Source organism: Columba livia, chromosome 2 (assembly GCF_036013475.1).
Source record: "Columba livia isolate bColLiv1 breed racing homer chromosome 2, bColLiv1.pat.W.v2, whole genome shotgun sequence".
Lineage (NCBI taxonomy): Eukaryota > Metazoa > Chordata > Aves > Columbiformes > Columbidae > Columba > Columba livia.
Window position 1 is genome coordinate 115,936,902 of NC_088603.1, and position 21,591 is coordinate 115,958,492.

The 21,591-nt window shown below is 37.5% G+C and overlaps 2 long non-coding RNA genes across 2 annotated transcripts in view; one reads left to right on the top strand and one right to left on the bottom strand.

Annotated features, from left to right (window-relative positions):
* Nucleotides 1–7,108, bottom strand: part of LOC110364778 (uncharacterized) — a 46,447-nt gene extending 39,339 nt beyond the window's left edge. The window contains exon 1 of the long non-coding RNA XR_010470539.1: nt 6,991–7,108. This is a non-coding gene — a long non-coding RNA (uncharacterized LOC110364778). The remainder of the gene's footprint in view (nt 1–6,990) is intronic.
* Nucleotides 235–9,805, top strand: LOC110364777 (uncharacterized). Its single transcript, XR_002423766.2, has 3 exons — nt 235–370; nt 4,227–4,348; nt 9,590–9,805. It is a non-coding gene; the product is annotated as an uncharacterized LOC110364777 (long non-coding RNA).
* Nucleotides 9,806–21,591: the final 11,786 nt, after the last annotated feature.

Consider the following 21,591-nt stretch of genomic DNA (forward strand, 5'->3'; position numbering starts at 1 on the left):
GTAGTAAGCCCTGTCCTTCATAAGAACACCATTCCCTTATTACTTTTCTATGTCATCATCATCATCATCATCTCTGTCCGTTTTACCAATTCTGGAATAAGATTCCTAGATCTCAACAGTTTCTTCTCTGTTCTTTAAGACTCAGGATTTCTGGAATACTGATCTGAATAGAATGGACTTCGCCTTATAGAATCTAAAAATCAAATCACAGAAAATTGGAAATAGAATTCAAGACTTCTGGTCCAAATTTCTTCTTTAAGCAAGGCTTATTCCAAACTTAAGTTTCTCATGGCCTAGCTATACTTTGGAAATTTCAAGAAATTGAGACTCCACAGCATCTCTGGACAACCTATATTTAACCACTCTCAAGGTAAGGATTTTTATTTTCTTTTTACGACTAATAATTTTCCTTGTTGCAACTTGTGACCATTTCCTCTTTTCCTTTAACTGTGCAACCCAGAGAAGGTTCTGGCTCCATCTTCTCACTTCTGGGAGTGAAAAACAACAAACAGATCTCCCATTAGCCTTCTCCAAGTTAAACAAAACCTATGACTGGAATGTGGTCATGGATGGCTATGCCCTTTTCAGGAAAGACAGGCCAGCCAGGCGTGGTGGTGGAGTTGCTCTCTATGTGAGAGAGCAACTACAATGTACTAAATTCTGCCCAGGAGTGGATGACGAGCGAGTTGAGAGTGTATGGGTCAGGATCAAGGGGCAGGCTGGCAGGGGTGACACTGTTGTGGGCGTCTGTTACAGGCCACCAGATCAGGCTGAGGAAGTTGATGAGGCCTTCTATGGGCAGTTGAGAGTGGCCTCACAGTCACAGGCCCTGGTTGTTGTGGGGGATTTTAACTTCCCTGATGTTTGCTGGAAGGACCATTCAGCCAGCCAGCCACAGTCCAGGAGATTCCTCCAGTGCATTGATGATAACTTCCTCATGCAGATGGTGGAGGAGCCGACTAGGAGAGGTGCACTGCTGGATCTCATCCTCACTAACAAGGAGGGTCTGGTTGAAGCAGTAAAGGTTGAGGGCTGCCTGGGTTGCAGTGACCACGAGATGGTGGAGTTCAGCATCTTGTGTGGCAGAAACAGAATAGCAAGTAGAATTGCAACCCTGGACTTTAGCAAGGCTAACTTTGGCCTTTTCAAGCAATTGCTGGGGGAAATCCCATGGGCAAGACTGCTTGAAGGTAAAGGGGCCCAAGATAGCTGGATTGCATTCAGAGATTGCTTCTTCCATGCTCAGGATCAGAGCATCCCCACACGAAGGAAGTCAAGGAAGGGAGCCAGGAGGCCTGCGTGGTTGAATAGGGATCTGTTGGGTATGCTCAAGCAGAAGAGGAGAGTTTACAGGTCATGGAAGCAGGGGCTGGCCACTTGGGAAGAATATAAGGCTGCTGTTAGAGGATGTAGGAAGGCAGCTAGGATAGCCAAGGCCTCCTTAGAATTACAGCTGGCGAGAGGGGTCAAGGACAGCAAAAAGAACTTTTACAAATACATAGCTGATAAAACTAATACCAGAGGCAATGTAGGCCCACTGATGAATGGGGTGGGTGCCCTGGTGGCAAAAGATACAGAGAAGGCAGAGTTACTGAATGTCTTCTTTGTCTCTGTCTACTCTGCTGGAGGCTGTCCTGGGGAGCCCTGTACCCCTGGGACCCCGGATGAAGCCAGGTCAATGGAGGAGTTTGCTTTAGTCGATGAGGATTGGGTTAGGGAGCAATTAAATAGTCTGGACATCCATAAATCTATGGGTCCAGATGGGATGCATCCGCGGGTGCTGAGGGAGTTGGCTGAAGTCATTGCTGGACCGCTCTCCATCATCTTTGCCAAGTCTTGGGAAATGGGGGAGGTGCCCGAGGATTGAAGGAAAGCAAATGTCACTCCAGTCTTCAAAAAGGGCAAGAAGGAGCACCCGGGTAATTATAGACCGGTCAGCCTCACCTCTGTCCCTGGGAAAGTAATGGAACAGCTTATCCTTGGTGCCATCTCAAGGCATATCAAGGATAAGAGGGTTGTTAGGGGCAGTCAGCATGGCTTTACCAAGGGTAAGTCATGCTTGACCAACCTCATAGCCTTTTATGAGAATGTAACAAGGTGGATGGACGATGGCAGAGCGGTGGATGTGGTCTACCTTGACTTCAGTAAAGCCTTTGACACAGTCTCCCACAGTATCCTCACAGCTAAGTTGAGGAGGTGTGGTCTAGACAATAGAGTAGTGAAGTGGGTTGCAAACTGGCTTAAGGAGAGAAGCCAGAGAGTGGTAGTCAATGATGCGGAGTCTGGTTGGAGGCCAGTATCTAGTGGAGTGCCTCAGGGGTCAGTACTAGGGCCAATATTATTCAATATATTCATTAACGATTTGGACGAGGGAATTGAGTGTACTATCAGCAAGTTTGCTGATGACACCAAGCTGGGAGGGGTGGCTGACACACCAGAAGGCTGTGCTGCCATCCAGCGGGACCTGGACAGGCTGGAGAGTTGGGCGGGGAATAACCTAATGAAATTTAACAAGGGAAAGTGTAGAGTCCTGCATCTGGGCAGGAACAACCCCAGGTTCCAGTATAGGTTGGGAAATTACATATTAGAGAGCAGTGTAGGGGAAAGGGACCTGGGGGTCCTGCTGGACAACAGGATGACCATGAGCCAGCACTGTGCCCTTGTGGCCAGGAAGGCCAATGGCATCCTGGGGTGTATTACAAGGGGGGTGGTTAGTAGATCGAGAGAGGTCCTCCTTCCCCTCTACTCCGTCCTGGTGAGACCGTATCTGGAATATTGTGTCCAGTTCTGGGCCCCTCAGTTCAAGAAGGACAGGGAACTGCTGGAGAGGGTCCAGCGTAGGGCAACAAAGATGATTAAGGGAGTGGAGCACCTCCCTTATGAAGAAAGGCTGAGGGAGCTGGGTCTCTTTAGTTTGGAGAAGAGGAGAATAAGGGGGGACCTTAGTAATGTTTATAAATATATAAAAGGTGAGTGCCATGAGGATGGAGCCAGGCTCTTCTCGGTGGCAAACAATGATAGGACAAGGGGTAATGGGATCAAGCTGGAACACAAGAGGTTCCACTTAAATTTGAGAAAAAACTTCTTCTCAGTGAGGGTGACAGAGCACTGGAACAGGCTGCCCAGGGAGGTTGTGGAGTCTCCTTCTCTGGAGACATTCAAAACCCGCTTGGACATGTTCCTGTGCGACCTCACTTAGGCGTTCCTGCTCCAGCAGGGGGATTGGACTAGATGATCTTTTGAGGTCCCTTCCAATCCCAAACATACTGTGATACTGTGATATTCTTAGTCTCTCTTCTATGTTACATGCTCCAGCTACCTCAGCTTTTTAGAAATACTTCCACCAGACTCTTTTGAGGTTGTTGAAAACTTTCCTGTGTCCAGAGCTGTTTGTAGAGATTCAGATGCAACCTCATCAAGTACCAGGGAGAGGGAAACAATCACATCCTTTGATCTACTAGCTATGGATGTGGTTACTTCTCACAGTGACACGTGACTGACTCATGTTCAACTTCATATTGCCAGAGCTCCTGGCAGTGCAGAGAAATCTCTAGCCTGTGCCAGTACCTGGGATTCTTCCATGCCAGGTTGCAGGCTGGTCTTTGCATTTGTCTTTGTTGAACTTTATTCTGTTTCTCTTGGACAATTCTTCAAATTTATCAAGGTCACTCTGAACACTGTCTTCCTGCTATGTTGAAAGCATTGTTAAAGTCAAGATAAATGATACCCACTGCCTTGCCTTTGCCATAGATCTAGTCGTTTTATGACAAAAGATTATCAAGCTGATGAAGAATGATTTCCCCATAGGAAGTCTGTGCTATTAGTTTCTACCTAACATTTTTTATTCCTTTTGCCTGCAAATGTCTTCCATGATGACGTGTTCCCAGGAACTGAGGTAAGGCTGTCTAGCTTGTAATATGCCAAATCTTTCTTCTGGCATTTGTTGAAGATAAACCAGGGACACTTTCTCATAACTACAACCACTCCAAGATATTGGGGAGTGGTTATGAAATTACATCAGCTAAATCCTTATTTTACAACCGCTTTAAAATAAGTGTTTAAAAGTTATTCTAAATAATTGGAAGAACTTGCAGGATAATGTACATCCTATAAGTTTGCTTTAGGAGTCTTGGATGCTTTTTTCAGACCTGTGGTTCATAGGATCTACTGTATTTTGACACAGTGATATGTGGATTAAAAGGAAGAATCTTACACTTGTTTTGCAGGTACACCTTTCCACAAATGAAGCTTAAATTAGAGCATGGTAGTTTTAGACATCAAAGTAAATGTGAATGAAGAAAACTGCATGGCTGTGTGACTCATTTTAAGGATATACATTGTACAAAAGGTAATTATCACCACTGTTTTTGAAAGACATTTAAGGCCTTCCTGAATTTGACAGGGAGGGCTACAGTAGTTAGTTTGTTCCCTAATAGCATCAGCAAAGATTCACTTTAGGCTTGGACTGCCCTTTCAGTCACCAATTATTTTGTGTGCACACCAAAGGAAATCAGTCAAGACTGTCAGTAGCATTGATCCCGCTTCTCTCTGCCAGATGTTCTTCTTGTCCATCTGCTCACACTTGCTTTGCACAACATGAAAAAGAACTGGAGGCTGTGAGGTGACACTGCAATTAACCTTGTAAATTATTTCCCTTTTGAAATGAAACCAGCAATTGGCTCCATAACTTACACAATTAAGAGCAATGCATCTTAGTCATTTTCTGTAATCCTCCATTTAATATTTGATCATTGATTTAATGTTTAATACTGTGGAATCATTGTTCTGTGTCCCTCGTTTCTTGAATGTCCTTGATTTTAAGGATAGTCAGCAAGATAGTAGCTTGATCTTGCAAAGCTTTACTTGTGTGAGTACTTTGATGAAGGCCAATGTGATTATTCATATGAATAAGGGTTTGCATGGGTAAGTTCTTATATTTCAGAAACCTCATCCCTGTCTTAGTAGTAGTCTTTAACTTGTGTCTTTTCTTTGGGGTTATTTTAAAATTAGTTGTATGTGCAAAATGGTCTATAGGTGTTAAATATAAACATTTCCAAAAGTCAAATTTCTATGCAACATGATTTGAAATTTTGTCACTTCTTTAAACAGTTATTAACAATCTAACAATTCTAACCATGGAAAATCAAAGCTGCCTGTTAATATCATTTGACATCATGTTAATCAGAACATGCATATGTATATTTGTTATATACTGCAATTAAACACTTGAAAGGGTGAATATTTCAGGCAGATATTTTGCCAGTCTACCTAGATACTAAAATATCTTAATACTTAAGGGTGTTTCTGTTATTCTAGACCTCTGATTCTGCTATGTAAAGGCTGCCAGTATGTTGCAATTTTTGAAGAAAACTGCTATTCACTGAGAAGTAAAGGAAAATGTGACAAGGGACTTGTTATAATGAATGATTCAGATGACCAGTTCAGGACTTGCAGTTAGGCTTCCAGAGGTGAAAGCACATTTCATTAAATTATTATATCATGTATCTTTGCTATTGTTTTGTTTCAAACTCCACAAATGTTTTCTTATTCAGATGCAAGTCACTAGGTTGCTATAATAAGCAGTTGTATTACGTGACAACTGCCGACTTGGTCATGACCTGGCACTGAAAATTGAGCCTTCCGTTCATAAAAAGCATTGGGTACTACAGCTGGAGCTATGGGACTGACCCTGTGCTTTGCTATAGTATCATGACTCTACACACAGGGCAAGAAGTACCACTCACTGCATCATGTGTTGTTACAGCTGAACCAAGAAATTTAAGAACCCACCATTGTTCTAGATCTTAGTAGATCTGGCAGAAACTTCCAGGTTGCTCAAAGTAGCAGTTCCTTGTTTTGCTGGAAAAGAAATATCCTTTTGCTCGGTCAGCTATGAATTACTTTTGAAATGTATGCTTGCTCCACAATGCCTGGGGAATCTTCTCAAATTCAAATAGCTGAAATAAGTTACAGTGAATTATATCAGACTTCCCCCATATGTATAAAATATTAAACAGGATATGCTGAATAAGTACAATAAGACCTGCCATTAATGTATATAATTTGTTTGGGTTTTTTTTACTTTTTGTGGAACCTGTTTTAAATCAACTGGGAAGGTTCATTACTTGTCAAGCATGTCAATAGCTATAGCTTTTTCCTGCTGGGTATGCAAACCTTTATCCTGGAGTTCACTGAAATAGAGTCTTGTTTCTAGTTGCATCATCTTCAAGGTTTTCAGTCATGGGTTTTTTTTATACATTACAACTTTTATAGTGCAGGTCTGGAGAACAGTAAAAGTAAATAACAATGAAGAATTCCAGATTTTCTAAATTCTAGCTTCTCTGCATGAAGATGATCAGAGTAAGAGCAAACAGAACCTTAATCTATCATGATTTTAGGTCTTGTTACGTGAAACCGTTTTGTCTTTTTTCAAAACACAATTATGAGAACTCAGAAATTCTTATCACACTGTTTGCAAACAATCGACAGATTAGCTTGTTTTGTGTGTTGCTCATGCTTACATGAGCTTATTCTGCAAGTAGAACATGACCCTAGGATTGATCATGAATTAAGGCATAGTTCACTCTGAATAAGCACAAGTATCTAAGAATTACATCCTGGCAGATATTTTTCTATGGGAGTGTCTTTGGATAATCAAAGTTTAAGACATAAATACAAAAATATAATTAAGAAATAAAGAAATACCTTAAGCACATAGGCAAATATAATTTCTTCATGTCACCTTCAGAAGTCAACAACATTTTTTCTCATTGAGTATAGTTTTCACTATTCAGAAAATGTGAGGTAAGAGATGATGCGCATGGCTACCCTGCCATACTGTGGTCCAATGGGAGGGACATTCAGGACAAGTGGATGCCAAAGCTTATCCTGTGTTAATTGGAATTTAGCAACAAGTGAACCAGCCCTCTACAAAGTAAAAACAAAGACACCTTCAAAATATGTGCTGTTCTGATATAAGTAATGGCTTACCTTCCCTTCCTTTCTTCCTTTCTTCCTTTCTCCTCTCTTCTTTTCTTCTTTTCTTCTTTTCTTCTTTTCTTCCTTTCTTCCTTTCTTCCTTTCTTCCTTTCTTCCTCTCTTCCTTTCCTAATTGTGGAAAACCCAAGTTATTTTGCTATTTAGCCAATAAAGCACAACTTTTCATGATTTTTTGTTCTATGTCATCACCACTTTTTGCTTCTTCGCAAAATGTGAGAGAAAGCAATCTGCAAAATCTCCCATTGGTCACCATCTTTTTTCTGCCTCAGAAAGTTGCTACAAGACAGTAAAAGTCGCTACTTTTTTTTTGCACAAGTTTGTTTATCTTTCTCTCTCTCTTTGTGCTGTCCATTTAATTAAAGGTCAGGATCTATGACTATAATCTTCTTCTGGGATAATAGCTAAACCTAATAGGGTATCTTCTTTATAACACTGGCAGTCTATCACTGCTGATTCCTCATGGTAGCTATTCTGTGCACCTCATCATTCTGCTGGATCTTTCAGTAGACGCTGTCTTTAAAATCCCATTTGTACCATTTGGGTCAGGTCAGGAAGAGTAATGGCTCTAATCTCTTTGGAGTGATATTATTAATCTTGAAGCAGGTGAGGAGCAAGATGCTTTCTCCAGTCAAAGAACTCAGACTTCAGTTCTGCAGTAGGTAATCCCAGGTTTACCGAACATGGCAAAATGATGCAAAGAATAATTTTTGATCATATTTAAACCTGTATGCTATGTTAAATCAGTTTCAGAGACTTAAGATGAAGGACTAAAGTTTCTCTTTTCAGTTTCAGCCAACTTGTTTTAAATTTTCTTAATATGTTTTCAGCAGATAATAAGCAAAAATAAACAGGAGTAGCTGTGAATCACAGCAGTCTTCCTCTATGATTATAGTCGTATGCTGAGCTTTTTGCTTCTGAGCATAACAGGTGCTTTTTTGCTGATGTCTGATAGTTTGAGAAATTCACAATTAACACCAGATTCAGCAATCTGATGTTTAAATCTGAGGGTTGACCTGTTGTTTAAGTTATAAAAGCCATTGACATCAGCTGCAGTCACTGTTGCTTCTGAACATCCAACCAGGACTTTTTAGTACCTAGAATTAAGGCTTCCACAATGCTCTATTTTTGCATCTATTTTGTGTATCCATTCACATGGGTACTGATTTGGAGGTAAGCTTCACTGCTTTGTGAACAGGAAGGTTAGCAAAGAACAGGATGGAATATCAGACTGGCTTTTTTGTCTCTCTTGGCTTAGGTTCCTGTGCACATTCACCTGCAAAATGGATTGTTTAAGCTTACTGTACCCATCCAAGGTGTTTCTATAAATTACACCTCCATATGAGAAATATTGATAAAATAACACAGTACAACACCATCCCTAGCTAGGCCTCAAAATAGCCTTCTGCAAAGGCAGATAGGTTTGTAGGTGTTAAGCCTTTTGCATTTCCAGGTGTTTTTTGTTCTTCTATTGCAGTTTCTTGTATAATGTAATTCCTTGATTCTAGTCCACAGATTCCAGCATTATGCTGGCACAGATTGAGAGTCCTGCAAACCCCAAAATGGTTCCAAAGACATGGACCCCAGCTTTTGCTTCAATATACTGGGTTGTTCTCACAGTCATGTAAACTATTACAGATTATTCTAGGATGTCCTTGGGTACAAACAGAAACTCAGCTCAGGTGTAAGCAAACATGCCAAATAATTTGAGTAGAGCTAATTGAAGAAAATTCAGCTAAATGTATCCATTAGATTAACTTGTTCAGTATGTTGAATAATGACTTTGGAAAACTAAGATAGAGATGGGGAACTGGTTGTATTCCTTTTTGGTTTGAATTGGTGCATCTTAAAATGCTACTAATGTATGTCCAACAGATAATAAAGATAGTAAACTGTAGCAGTTGTGCATGAAACACCTATGGTCCTATCTAAATTAAATGAATCCTGAAAAAGCTCCACTGGAATTTAAAAAAAAAAATAATCTCAATACTATGAAAATAGATTACATTTTTTTTTATACTTTTTTAATTATGTATATCAACTTTCCATTTTTAAAATTTGACATTTTGGTGATTTTTGTCACACACAGCCTTGTTTGGATTCTCACCTGTATTTCTCGAAAAGTTTAAAATGACACAAAATCATTATTTTTTGTCAAAAAAAATACTTTGTATAGCAATGCTTTGTATAAATCAAGAGTTTTCAAGATTAAAAAAACCCAAAACAAACAGTTGAACCTAAGAACCACCATTTTCTTTTTCAGCTCTAAGGTGGAATGAAATCAGATTTGCAAAATACATGCCAAAATAAATTCTTCTGAACTTACCAGTACCAATAACTTGTATAAAAAAAAAAAAAAAATAAATTTCTATTGAAGTATTAGTGCAATAAAAATAACATGCATTACAACTGGTCAGCAAAGAGGCTGTAAACTTCTAACAACTGTTATTTCTAGCTCACCTTGTCATTGCTACAAAGGAAAAGCTATTACCAAAAATAAGAAACACACTCAGTGTCATTTCATGAGCTTAAAAAATATTTTCAGACTCATCCTCCACCCCAACATATTGACTGCTTTGATTTCACTTTCCAGGGAGGCTACCACTTAACTTGTGGGATTTTCAATGAAACATCAAAAGGACAGACGAAACACATTGCACAGAGCTCACAGGAAGAGAATGCACAGCTGGAGCACAAAGATGCATATTGGATCAAACCACTGAGGATCACTCCGCGCTCATTGCTGTTTCCATTGACAGAATTTAGCTTTTCCTCTTTGTGGGTGTAAAAAGGCTCCTTCCTGCTCCCTACATGAATCTTCATAAACCAGAGACCATCTTCAGTTGGTCAAAGTTCTCCCTAAATTTCTCTGCCCAATTACTTATTATCTGACTCCCACTTAACACTCTTCAAAACCTTCAAGAATTCCTAGCCCTCTACTGATGGAGGGTCAAGGGCATATACAAAATTTAGATGTCCCAGGGGATTTTGAGGACAATTCTTTATTCTGTACAGAGCTGCATTCTTTCTTTAGTCTGCACCTGCATAAGTGAAGGACCCACCTCATATTTCACTTCACTAACATTCATTCCAATAGGTCAAAAACGTCTAGGGTGAGACCTGACCTATTTGAGGTATAAGGAGATTTATATTTAGGACTGAAGTTTCTTACTCAGTTTCAGGATCCCTAGTGCTCTTTGTCCATTTATATGAGTTAAAACCACTTACTACTTTTAATATCAGCACACCTTTTAGCAAAGTTTCTTCCCTTTTGGTTTAACCACATAAACAGAGTTATGTCCTGGGTATTCATTGGTCACAAACCCAATTCTATGTTTTGAAACCAGGTCAGATGTGGGCTAAGCTGTGTAACACACCTGGCTTCTCTTTCTAGGTCCAGTTAACTTTGAAGGAGTTAGATTTCCTTTGAGCAAAGCAGTAATTTCTAGTATTTTCCATTGTAATATGGAACTAGTAAAGCACAGAAAATAAGAACAAGCTGGTTTCTATTGTGGCCACTGCTGTCTTGTCAGAATTATGTTGAAAGACTCAAGGTGGAATCTTTATTAATGAAAAAGAAAACTGCTTCAAATAACTGCTTCAAATGTTCCTCTTTCTGTATTAACACTACCACTGAGGGGAAAAAAAAAAAAAAAAAATAAAATAAAAAAAAAAGTTGATCTGTACAACACATTTGTATAGAAAGCATTTTTTACAGTTAGATCCATAGGAAAAATAACTCAATGATTATTTTAACTAATAATATTTCGTTCAATGTAAAGGCATGTTTTAAAAATAAAACAAGCGTGCTTTCAGGACTTTTCCAGATTATATCCTATGTTTACCACTTGTCTAGTGTCAGATATGAAAAACACTCCCTAGACTCCAGTGAATCTTCTCCTTTTTGACATACAAATTTACAATAGAAATAGAATCAGCTTCCATCCCTATTATTACATCTCCATAACCTGTAACTTTTTTGCTAGGTACAAGCAAGTGCCTCTTTTAGCAGGAGTCTCTGTCCTTTCTATTTCTATTGTGATTTATACTGTTTTGATTGTTAAATTTATATATAGTTCAGAAATTGTAAATCAGGTCTGCTCCAGAATCCTGATTTTTCTGTGTAATGTAAGACTGAACCAAATTGTTTGCAGATCTTCAGTTTGCTTGACAATTTTGTTCTTCATTGTAAAGCCTCAGTGCTCGTTAGGCTCTTGAGTGAATCAAGCCTCTGCAACAATGGCGGAAAACATATCAGTAAGCCATCAGGAAATTCAAACTGCTGAATGCAGAGGAACTATTAAGAGCTGCTAAAGTGAGAAGTGATATTATGTAGATCATTGAAATGTTATCATCCTCTTAGCATTTTGGAAAATGTGAGAAAATTTCAAAGGCATACCTAGGCAACTCTGTAAAAGGAATTGGGCTATTGTTTTCTCTCTGCATATATGCTTATTATTTTTCTGCAAAAATACGTGTGTTCAGAGATTTCAATCCGATCTTAAAAGAAACAGCTGAACATGTAATTAGGAAAATTTTATAACAAATAATTCTTGAAATTTCAGTTACATTCAGAAAAGAAGAGAACCTTTCTCTGATCTTGAGAAAGAAAGGACTTACCAACTGAGTAGGATTTCAAGAAGCTTCAAATCCATTTCCACTCCCAAGCTCAAATTATTAGAGTGATACTGTCTGTTTAGGAAAAATTACTAATCTCCTTACAAGGAAGGAACATTTTCTTCACAGAGGAAAAAGCTGCTGTGTTCTGAGGCAGCAACGAGAAACTCCCAAATGAGCTAATCACATCTTCAGCATCAGCGAAATGATAGTAAAAAACTTGTCTCTGGAGACATCATCCAAGTGGTCAACAGAAATAGGAAATGATTGTCAGAAGAGGGGAGAAAAAAAAAAAAACAAACAACAAAACAAAACAAAACAAAACAAAAACAAAAAAAAAAACACAAAATAAACAAACAAAAAAGCCACAGAAAAAAAACCACAAACAAACAAACAAAAAACCACAACAAAATAAAACACACACAACTGCTGGATGTGTTTTTTTATCTTTTAGGATAAATTTTTGTCTAGGTATATAACAAATGTGTTATTTCATAGCCTAAGCAGACTTAGAAGGTAATAATTTTTTTCAGGCAGTGTTTCATGCCTAAAGTTGTTGTTTAAGCTTAGTCATTTATTTTTATCAGCTCAATATTATGACCATAGAAATCAAAAGCCAAAATTATAGATACTACACATTTACTTAAAGTAATAGTAACTTCTGGTCCCTGTTTGACAACAAACTGGGAGCTAATGCATTGTCAAGCAATAGGTCACCCTCAAGATTTCTAGATCTCCTCTGTATCAATCCATTGTTTGTCTATTTTGCTTTATTTATGAACACTTATATGTAGTCGTTCAACCTCATATAACTTGCAGCAATCTCCCGTATGTTCTCAGTCATCAAAATATGATTTTTGTGAAGTGCAAAATCTACTTTTTTTCTCCTTTTGAATGAAAGTTGGAGGAAGAAAGGAAGAAGTGCTTTATTGTCCGAACTCTTCACTTCAGCTTCAAGCAAGTAAGTTGACATTTTAAAATACGGTCGAAAAATAGAAACTGAGCTCAGTAGAGTTTAGAGGAGGAGGAGGAAAAAAACATAAAATACAATCAATATCTTCACGAGACCTAAAATACAGTTAAAAATAACAGTCTTAATATACATTTCCTGGGCGTATATCAAATGCAATAGTTATTGAAAGATTGTGATGGATCACACTGGACTAAAAAATGACAGCTACAGTGGACAATGAGACCAAATCCCATGGTTCTTATACTCTCTTTGCTCAGGCGAGCTGCCACTTGCACAAAGAAACCAGACTATAAGGGAGCCATAAGAGTTAGGCTACAAAATCATTCTCTTCTTCTAATGCTAAGTTGTTCCCAGCAGTATACTCTGAATTGTTTTGTCCTGGAGTGCCTAAGTGACACATGCAGTGAAGCTGAAACCTCTGTACAATCTTTATGTGCTGCTTAAAAATCCCATTGGTTTAATGTATCAAATAATAACCTGAAACCTTCTAATGTCCTGACTATTAGGCAGTTACTGCTGAAATTCAGGCTCCATACTTTTCTTTCTTTCATCTCTTATAAGCCTTTTATTGCTCTTTGTATTTGTCTCAAGAGTGGGCAGAATAACAGGCAGTGCAGTGGACTACCTGAATTTAACAACACAAGGGCCTCATTACACTCTACCTCCAAGACAGAAAAGTATGTCTTTTTCCTATAGGTCTTCCTATTGTGTAGGGAAGCTAAATCTATCTGATTCATTTCACTTTTCCTCAAAGACCATCCCCTTCAGTTTTGATGCTGAATGACACCCACTAAGAGAACACTTTTCTGGAGAACCATAAGAAATTATATCATGCAGGTATGGCTGACAGATCTATGCAGGCTTGGTAAAGTCTTTTATAAAGGCATGGTGGTTATACTGAGATAGCTGAAATGGTAATGTTTTCTTCCTTACATATTGACTTTTAACTGAATGTCCATTATCATCAACCAAAATTCTATTGCTATTATTCCTTGTTGTGTGTTTCATTACAGAGTCTTCAGACTATTAGCTCCTGGGAATTTGTTATAATTGTTCATTTTGATATTGGAGATAGCAAGTACTGTAGTACACCTGTTGAACTGAATGCTTTTCATCACCAGTGACAGTGTTGAGGCCCTGATTTCAGTGCAAGGCTGGCTCTCAGGTGTGCAGCAGCTTAACTTTAAGTTGTGTGGAAACAGATGTTTTGTGGAGCTGAGAGGAAGGACCACCTCCCTCGTCTCTTCCATCCTTTTTTGCTCAGAACCTTGCACTCGATCATTGCCTGACCAATATTGCAACTGTGTCCATTCCTATCATAATGTCCTCCTGATCCTGCCTGATGGTCTGGGTTGTGGGTGGCTGTGAGTACCATCACCAGATCTGCTCTGCTTTTCTTGCTGAGGTATAGTGGGGCTGCATCCTATGTGGATGAGGGCTCCCTGAACCCTGCAGTGCAGCCTGCCCCACTGCTCCCTGGCCAGCCTTGGATTTGGGCAGCGGATATTTAGTGGCTGGCTCAGCAGAGAGGTACTCAAGGTAGCATATAAAAATTTCTAAAATCCATCTCAGTTTAGGTGTAAAAGTAATATATCGGCAGCTGTAACAAGCACATGGTCAGTTCTTGTAACACCAAAGGGAAAAAGGACTGCAGTATGTGAGACTTAATTTTCCAGGTTGGTTCTCTTCCAGATGTTGAGTCCAGAGTAACCTTAACCTTGTTTTAGCATGAAATAGCTGGAAATCATTAGTTGGAGTATTACACTAATCAGACTTTTCTAGGAAGATTTCCAGGGTACTATCTGAGGATGGAGAGTCACTTTTATTTCAATGAGCCATAATTTTTTTTCCCTTTTAAAGAAAAAGAAATAGGTAAACAGGTTGAACAATCTCAAGTCTCAAGTCTCATTTCCAATAATGGATTATTGGATCCTAAGTTTAATTGCAAGTCAGAGGAATTTTTTTTTATTTTCATTTTTTTATAATTTTTTTTAATAACCTATATTTTTATTTTAAACTAGATAAAGTTATTTACATGTTGGGGGGGGGGAAAGCCTAATACCTTGCATATCTGCTTTTATGCAAGCTAAAATCAAACCAAAGAATCCTTTCTTTACTGTTACATTAAACCAGGTAATTGAACGTGCTTTATAGTTTATCTGTATAAGATAAAGTTTATGAACAAGTCAGATAATTTGACTATACTTATATACTTATATATAATATATAATACTTATATATATTATAATATATATTCTATTATATAATATATAAAAATATATATTATATAATATATAATACTTATATACTTATATATAATATTTTTATTGCCTCTTGTCTCAGCTACATTAAGGAAAGGGTTACTTTCTTATGAAAATCTACATTTAAAATCTATGCATTGTTCTAACATTTTACTGGAATTCACAGCATTTATTCAGAATACTGTGGCTTTCACAATGTGCCAAAAATTTAACCATGGGAAAACACAAACTTCACTATAGGAATGTATTAACCCTGTTGGACTTTGGTCTAGAAGAGCAGTGTCCATACTGTGATGTTCTGATAGGGTGATACAGCTTATTTTTTTGCCAGATGATTCGAAACAGCATGGTAAGCAATTAAAAAAATAATTTTTTTTCTTTTGGTCAGTTCATACTGAAATAAAATCTGCTACCTAAATTTCCCTATATAGCTACATATATGTATTATATTGGTTTATATACTTTCTTATATATAACGAAAACTACATTTGTTAAATAAAAATTTCTTCTGAACATAAGTTCCTTGCCAGCTGTCAAATCCCCTGGCTTTCTGTATTCAATATGGAAAACATTTTTAAACAATAGCAGTTTAAGCAAGTGTTTGCACTAAATTATATAGAGTGAACAGAACTAGTGGTTTGCACAATTTAATATTTTCGTCAAGAGAGGTCATTGGTATTAATGTTTCTAAAAATCAGTGCCTCTGCATGCTCAGCCCATGGACTTTTGAGAAAGGAATGTAGTGAAATGAATATACAATAGGTGTAAATTATGCTAGGATCCAGAGCTCTCTTGCAAGTGTTTTTAGGTGTCTACAGGTTGAAGACTGAAAAGCAAACTTCTTGAATCATAGTACATGATGAAATACACAATTTGAAGTTGAGAGCTGAATACGAAAAGGGGACAAAAATCCATGATATTTCAAAATATTCCAAAACATATTCAAAGTGAGTACAGACTAGTTAGAATTCCAATATAAGATTGGGAAGAATTATTCTTCTACAGCAAATTTAAGCAAAGCTGAACAGTCCTACTTAGAGTTTATAGCAATAAGTTATACCATGAATTACTTTATCATGTAATGAGTTTCATGTATTTGAAATAAGTGAAGACATTTAATGTGAGTATAAGAAAGGTTAATGGCATTTAAAGAAACTGAAAAATACAAGTAAAGTGATCTAAATGAGATATACACGTGAAAGCTAAAATATATTAAGTAGTGGATATCTCATAATCCAAGTATGGCTTTGGTAGCAGTATAGTTATTCAAGCACTGTGTAATTTTAGTAACTTTCTTCATATAATTATGGGCAAATTAATTGCAGTATACAGGATCAACAACAAATGAATATTTCATAACTGATTACAAGTATAAAAAGAATTTACTCCTGGAAGATTGTTGTGACAGTGTTTTTAATGAACACTTGACATTATTAATACTGTGATTTTTTATTTATTTCACATTGGAGTTGTACCTGGCATTTGGCAGTGATATAAAAATAGATGATCTCTGACTTGAGGATCTCATATAGAATGAGAATAGGCCAAAGTGGAGAAAGGATAAGAACAGATAAATTGATAAAGCTTTTTGGAAGTCTAAGATTACTGTATTTTAGTTGATATCCTAAAAAATATCCATTATTTCTGAGAATAAAAGAGGTAAATTCTTTTTTTTCATCTACACTGGGTGTTACGTCTTATTTCTGAGAGAGGAACTAGAGAATTATTTTCCTCTCATTATCATTTGGTTCAGTGTTTCAAGTGATTTATTTAGTGATTTAGATTATGGTGTTAATTGTCAGCTGCATAAAATTATCCTTAGACTCTGACCCACCCAGTTTTATCATGCCACCTTTTTGAGTTCCAGATGTGTTTCCGACAATCAGACAACTGAAAACATAGCTTTAAAGAAACACTGAGATTTTCATTGAAAGTTGGTATTCTGACACCTGGCATTTTAAGGAAAATACCAAATATCAGAAAACATGATAAAAATCATGAGAGTTGACAATGCTGCCATCTAGCCTTTTAAATGTAATCAACAGGAGCAATCTGATACAAAACAGTGAGTCTCTGAATGTCTCCATTAGCTCCCTAATTATCAGGCATCTGAGAGGACTCCTTTCAGTGAAGTCACTGCAGCTTGACCATGAACGATGAGCATTTGACATAATTCTCAAGAGCAAGCCTGTTTATATGTTGAGCTAGTGACATCATATACTCAGATATTTAAAGGCTGCACATATGAGACATTTCTGTGAAACACCTCATTATAAAAATTAAAAAGCCAGCAAGCTCCTGTGTCCTGTCGTTTAAGGAAGGATTATGATCTCTGTAGTACATCATATCCCCTCATGGCTGGCTTTCTCTATTTGTAAGTAGAGCTGCTGTTATGAAATTCTAAAAAAGGAAAGATGAAAATATTTTTTCTACATATATTATTCTCAGTATTTATTTCCTTTAATCCAGAAGTTTGGGATCTTTTTTATCACCTGAGATCAAAGATCAATCACCTTTTAATCTATATAGGTAGGACTGGTTGTGGGTTCTGTTTTAAATGCTGTGGTTTCAGATGTGTTTTGTGTGCACATGCAAATCTTCGTATGAGATTTATCATTCTTCTGTGTATTAATACGTGTAGACGGTTGTTACTTCTGTTTGAAATGCTAATTTCTGTTTTCTGTTCTTGTTTTAAAATGAACATTTGTCATTGTTTTGTTCTAGCTTGTTTCACAATAATTGATTTTGTGTTCACTTGTTAATTGGTTTAGTTGTTACTTTATTGAAATTCAAGGATTTGCTGATGTCCTGAGGAGGGTGTGTTTTCACTGCTAGTCACTAATTGCACAATGTTAAGCATTCATAAGCTTGCAACTTCTTCATAAAGCAATCAACACATTTTATTAACTTCCTGAGTCTCCGCTCTACTCCTTGAATCATAGCACTTGTGATCCTGCTCTTAGCTGAACACAGGTGCCATATTTGTATAATAAGAAACTCTTTGAAATGAACACATATTTTACTTTTAAAAGAGTAATTTCTTGGAGACAAATTGCTGCAATTATTATTATTTGTTTCTACAACAGGAGCATTGGGAGCATCAAAATCAGACATACATTGTGGTATGTACAGAACAAGAGAATAAAAGACACTCAAAGCACCAAAGAGCCTATAAACTAAGGGTTAGATGGTTCCCAAACGTATGAGTCACACAAGGAGCTTAGAAAGAGAACAAGCAGAAGTGCTACACACACCGGCATAGCTTTGCAAAAGCAATATGTACCTTCTGCTTAAGAACTCCCCTTCCTGGATGCTTTTTTCTGATGTGAGCAGAAGAAACAATGAAAGAGAAAGATCAGACAGATACTGGGTGCCTCATCTGGTGACCACCAAACGTGGGCAGACATGGTCAGCACCATCTGAGGAGACACACTTAATGTCAGTCCTTGAGGCAAGTGGGTGAGTAGGAGCTGTGACACGTCCTATTACCCTAGAGATCCCTTTGTCCAGGCCAGCAGACGAGACCTTGATGAGGGTCTCAGCAGAGGCTGGACAACAACCTCTTCCTCTCACAGGCTAAAAAAAGGGAGAAAAATGAAACCTGGCCTGATACTGAGGCCTCAAAGATGTTGAAATTTCAGATTCCATAGCCTTTGTTTGAAATTGAAATTGAAAAGATTCCCCTCTTTTCAATTCCTCTAGCTTTTGTCCTTACGTCTTTGATCTTTTCCTCACAAAACCACTGTAACTGTCTTTTATCCTCTTGTAATACACTTAACAAGAGAAAATTTAGGTTATATTGTCTTAATAATGTTGCCTGTAGCATTCCCAAATCCTTGCCCTCCACCAGTGGATTTTTATATTGTTCCCCATTGCTCTCTTTGTCTAAATAAAATCAGACTGAGCTATATGACTGTATACTCTCAGCTTCCCTCCCCAGGTTTCTTGGTGATAAATTTACAAATATCTACCATATACTTTGTTATTACCCACATAGAATTATCACAGCTATACATTAACAACAGTATAAATATATTTATATTATGCATGTGGGAGAGTACAGCCCAGGACACCTGTCTCGAGCTCTCACTTTAGCAGAACCAGCCTTTCCCTTGAACCATTAGCTGCTCTCTGTTGCTGCTCACTCTGCCTTGGGTTTGGGAGAATCTATTCTTCTGAAGAGCTGGGGGAAATGAGGTGAAATGGTCTGCCTGGACATCTGACCTGCACCTGCTCACACTACAGGTTCAGCTGTATGTGTCATGGCAGCCACAAGTTACCATGGCCTGGCAGACAAAAGCATCATAAAGTTCTGTTGCTGTCTCAATCCAGACAATTCAGACTCATATTATGTATTTTTTATCTTATCAAGGAATTTATGTAGATATGTTTCATACACTTGTCCAGGCAGACACCTGAGCAAAAAGGAAGGCAAACAATCATATTCAAAACCAATTCTACAGAATAACTAAGATTCACTTAATACACTGATTTCTCATGAAACCTAACTCTCTGGAGACTTTCCTAGCAAGAGGTGCCTTTATGTTTGTTTATTTGTGTCTGGATTTTTGTTTCGTTGTTTTAGTTGTTTGGGGTTTTTTTTGTTTGTTTGTTTGTTTTTTTAATGTTTGTTTTGTTATTGCTGTGATTTTCCAAGACTGTTTTTACCTGTTTCAATAATCCCATGCTTTGTAAAGGGAAACACATGGGGATGTTTTGTACCTGTCACCTTTGTAGACAGACAAATCACGTTCCCCTTTCTGTGTGTTCTTCAGTCCTTTCTTCGCCCTTCAGTCTCCCACCATCCCTTTGTCTGACCAAGTCTGTATCTTTTCTCGTTTAAATCCCACTTCAAAACACCTTCTGAGAAGAAAATGTCATTGCTTGTCTACTACTGGAAGGAAAGAGTTGGTCAGACCAAATGCATCGCTGAGAGAAAAGATAATACTTTTCCAACTATTTTTAGAAAAGTATTTCTGAGGAAAAACAAAAAAAAAACAAAACAAAAACAAACAAACAAACAACAACAACAAACAAAGGGGAAAAAAAAAAAAAAAGAAGGGGTTTTTGTTGCTTAGGAACATCATCATATCCTAATCATCCAGTCTTTATGTTGTCTGGATTAAATACTACCCTACTGGCATGGAGACTATTGCTCTTTGCTTTATTCTATGTATTGATAAACCCAGTAGCAAAATCAAAGTAATTTATACCCTTCCATTCATGTTGTAAATTATAAACTCAGTTCAAACAACCATATATTTTTTTCTGATGTACTTCCAACCTGAATAAGAAGCTACATATCTATGTTGGGACTGGGATAGGAAAATACAGCATCTGGCTGTCCTTACTGTGAATCAATCCTGATTCATCTGAGCATGACTAAGGAAGCATGATGTTGATGAAATGATGCTCCTGCAAAGGAGGTTTTCTGTTTGTTTTGTTGTGGTTTTGTTTGTTTGTTTGTTTTGCTTGGGACAGTGATAGGAATCTAAATCCTGTGGTCATTACATTCTTCATGGTAACATTACTAAGACATGCTTCATACAAGTGCTCACATCCATTTTAAATTCATTATAAAGTTGAATTGCCTTCATATTTTTGACAAATATTGGTTTACATTCAGAAATAGCTACTGTCTTCCAATCTGGTACGGCTTTGTGCATGGAAAAATCACTTCATACTCTCTATTTAACTTGCAGGCTTATTGTTAAGCTTAATTAGTGAATATACATGAGGCACATTGAGATCCTTAGGCAAAATACGTTCTCTATCATACCTACATAGACATTAATACCTTTAAAAGCAGCTAATTTGTATAGCCAAAGGTGTTATCTGCTTATACTTCATGATATTTCACAGGCTGCTTAAATCAATGCTTCAGTTAGAAAATGAAAACAGAAGAGATTTCAGCCATACATTCATGACCTAACCTTATATTATTTTTTTCTCTTTCACATAAACGTGTGATTAATCTCGCCAAAGCAACTATTTATCCTCCCATTATTTCAGTTCTGCAAGGCTGATGAGTTTTGGCAGCATTTGTTTTTGAATAGTTTATAGGCCTTCAGTAAGATTAATTTTAGCTCAGGCACAGGAAAAAAAAAAACATGGAAAAAAATCTCTTCGCTTTAATAATCACATGGAAATGCTAGAAAATGTCTCTTGATAGAACAGTCATTTTTTGATAAAATAGCGAATGGGCAAATATATATTATCTTTCTGAAATGCACTGTAAGGCAGGGAAATGCATGAATAAAATAAATAAATGAAATTGAAAAGAGGAAGATATGGAACACAAAGACATTCTAAAAAGGGTGAAAAAAGATCAAAAGCACAAAAGTATGATGTGCCTTCTTTAGAAAAGCACAGGGTTTCTTACAGGTGGATCATAATGTGTGTTGTAATTCCCAGCTTCATATTTTCTGTCTTTCTTTGGATCAGAAGTTTCTCTTCAGCAGTGCAGCCTGTTTCTTAAATGACAGATTGTTCCTCATACCATCTTCTCTCACATTTAGAATTGTGCAAGACCCCATTGCAGCTACAGACATAGTTTACCTGGAAGTTGAGTACTGGGCAGACTCTGAAAGCTGTCTTCCACCTCACCTCCCCATGCCCCAACCTCTGTTTTTAATAGGGTTTAGCAATTGCAAAGAAAGAGAAAGGCACCATGTGAAAAGACAGTTGTTTATGAATGGTTCAGGTGGGCTCTGGAAACTTGCAGATTTCCATGAACTCCAGAGT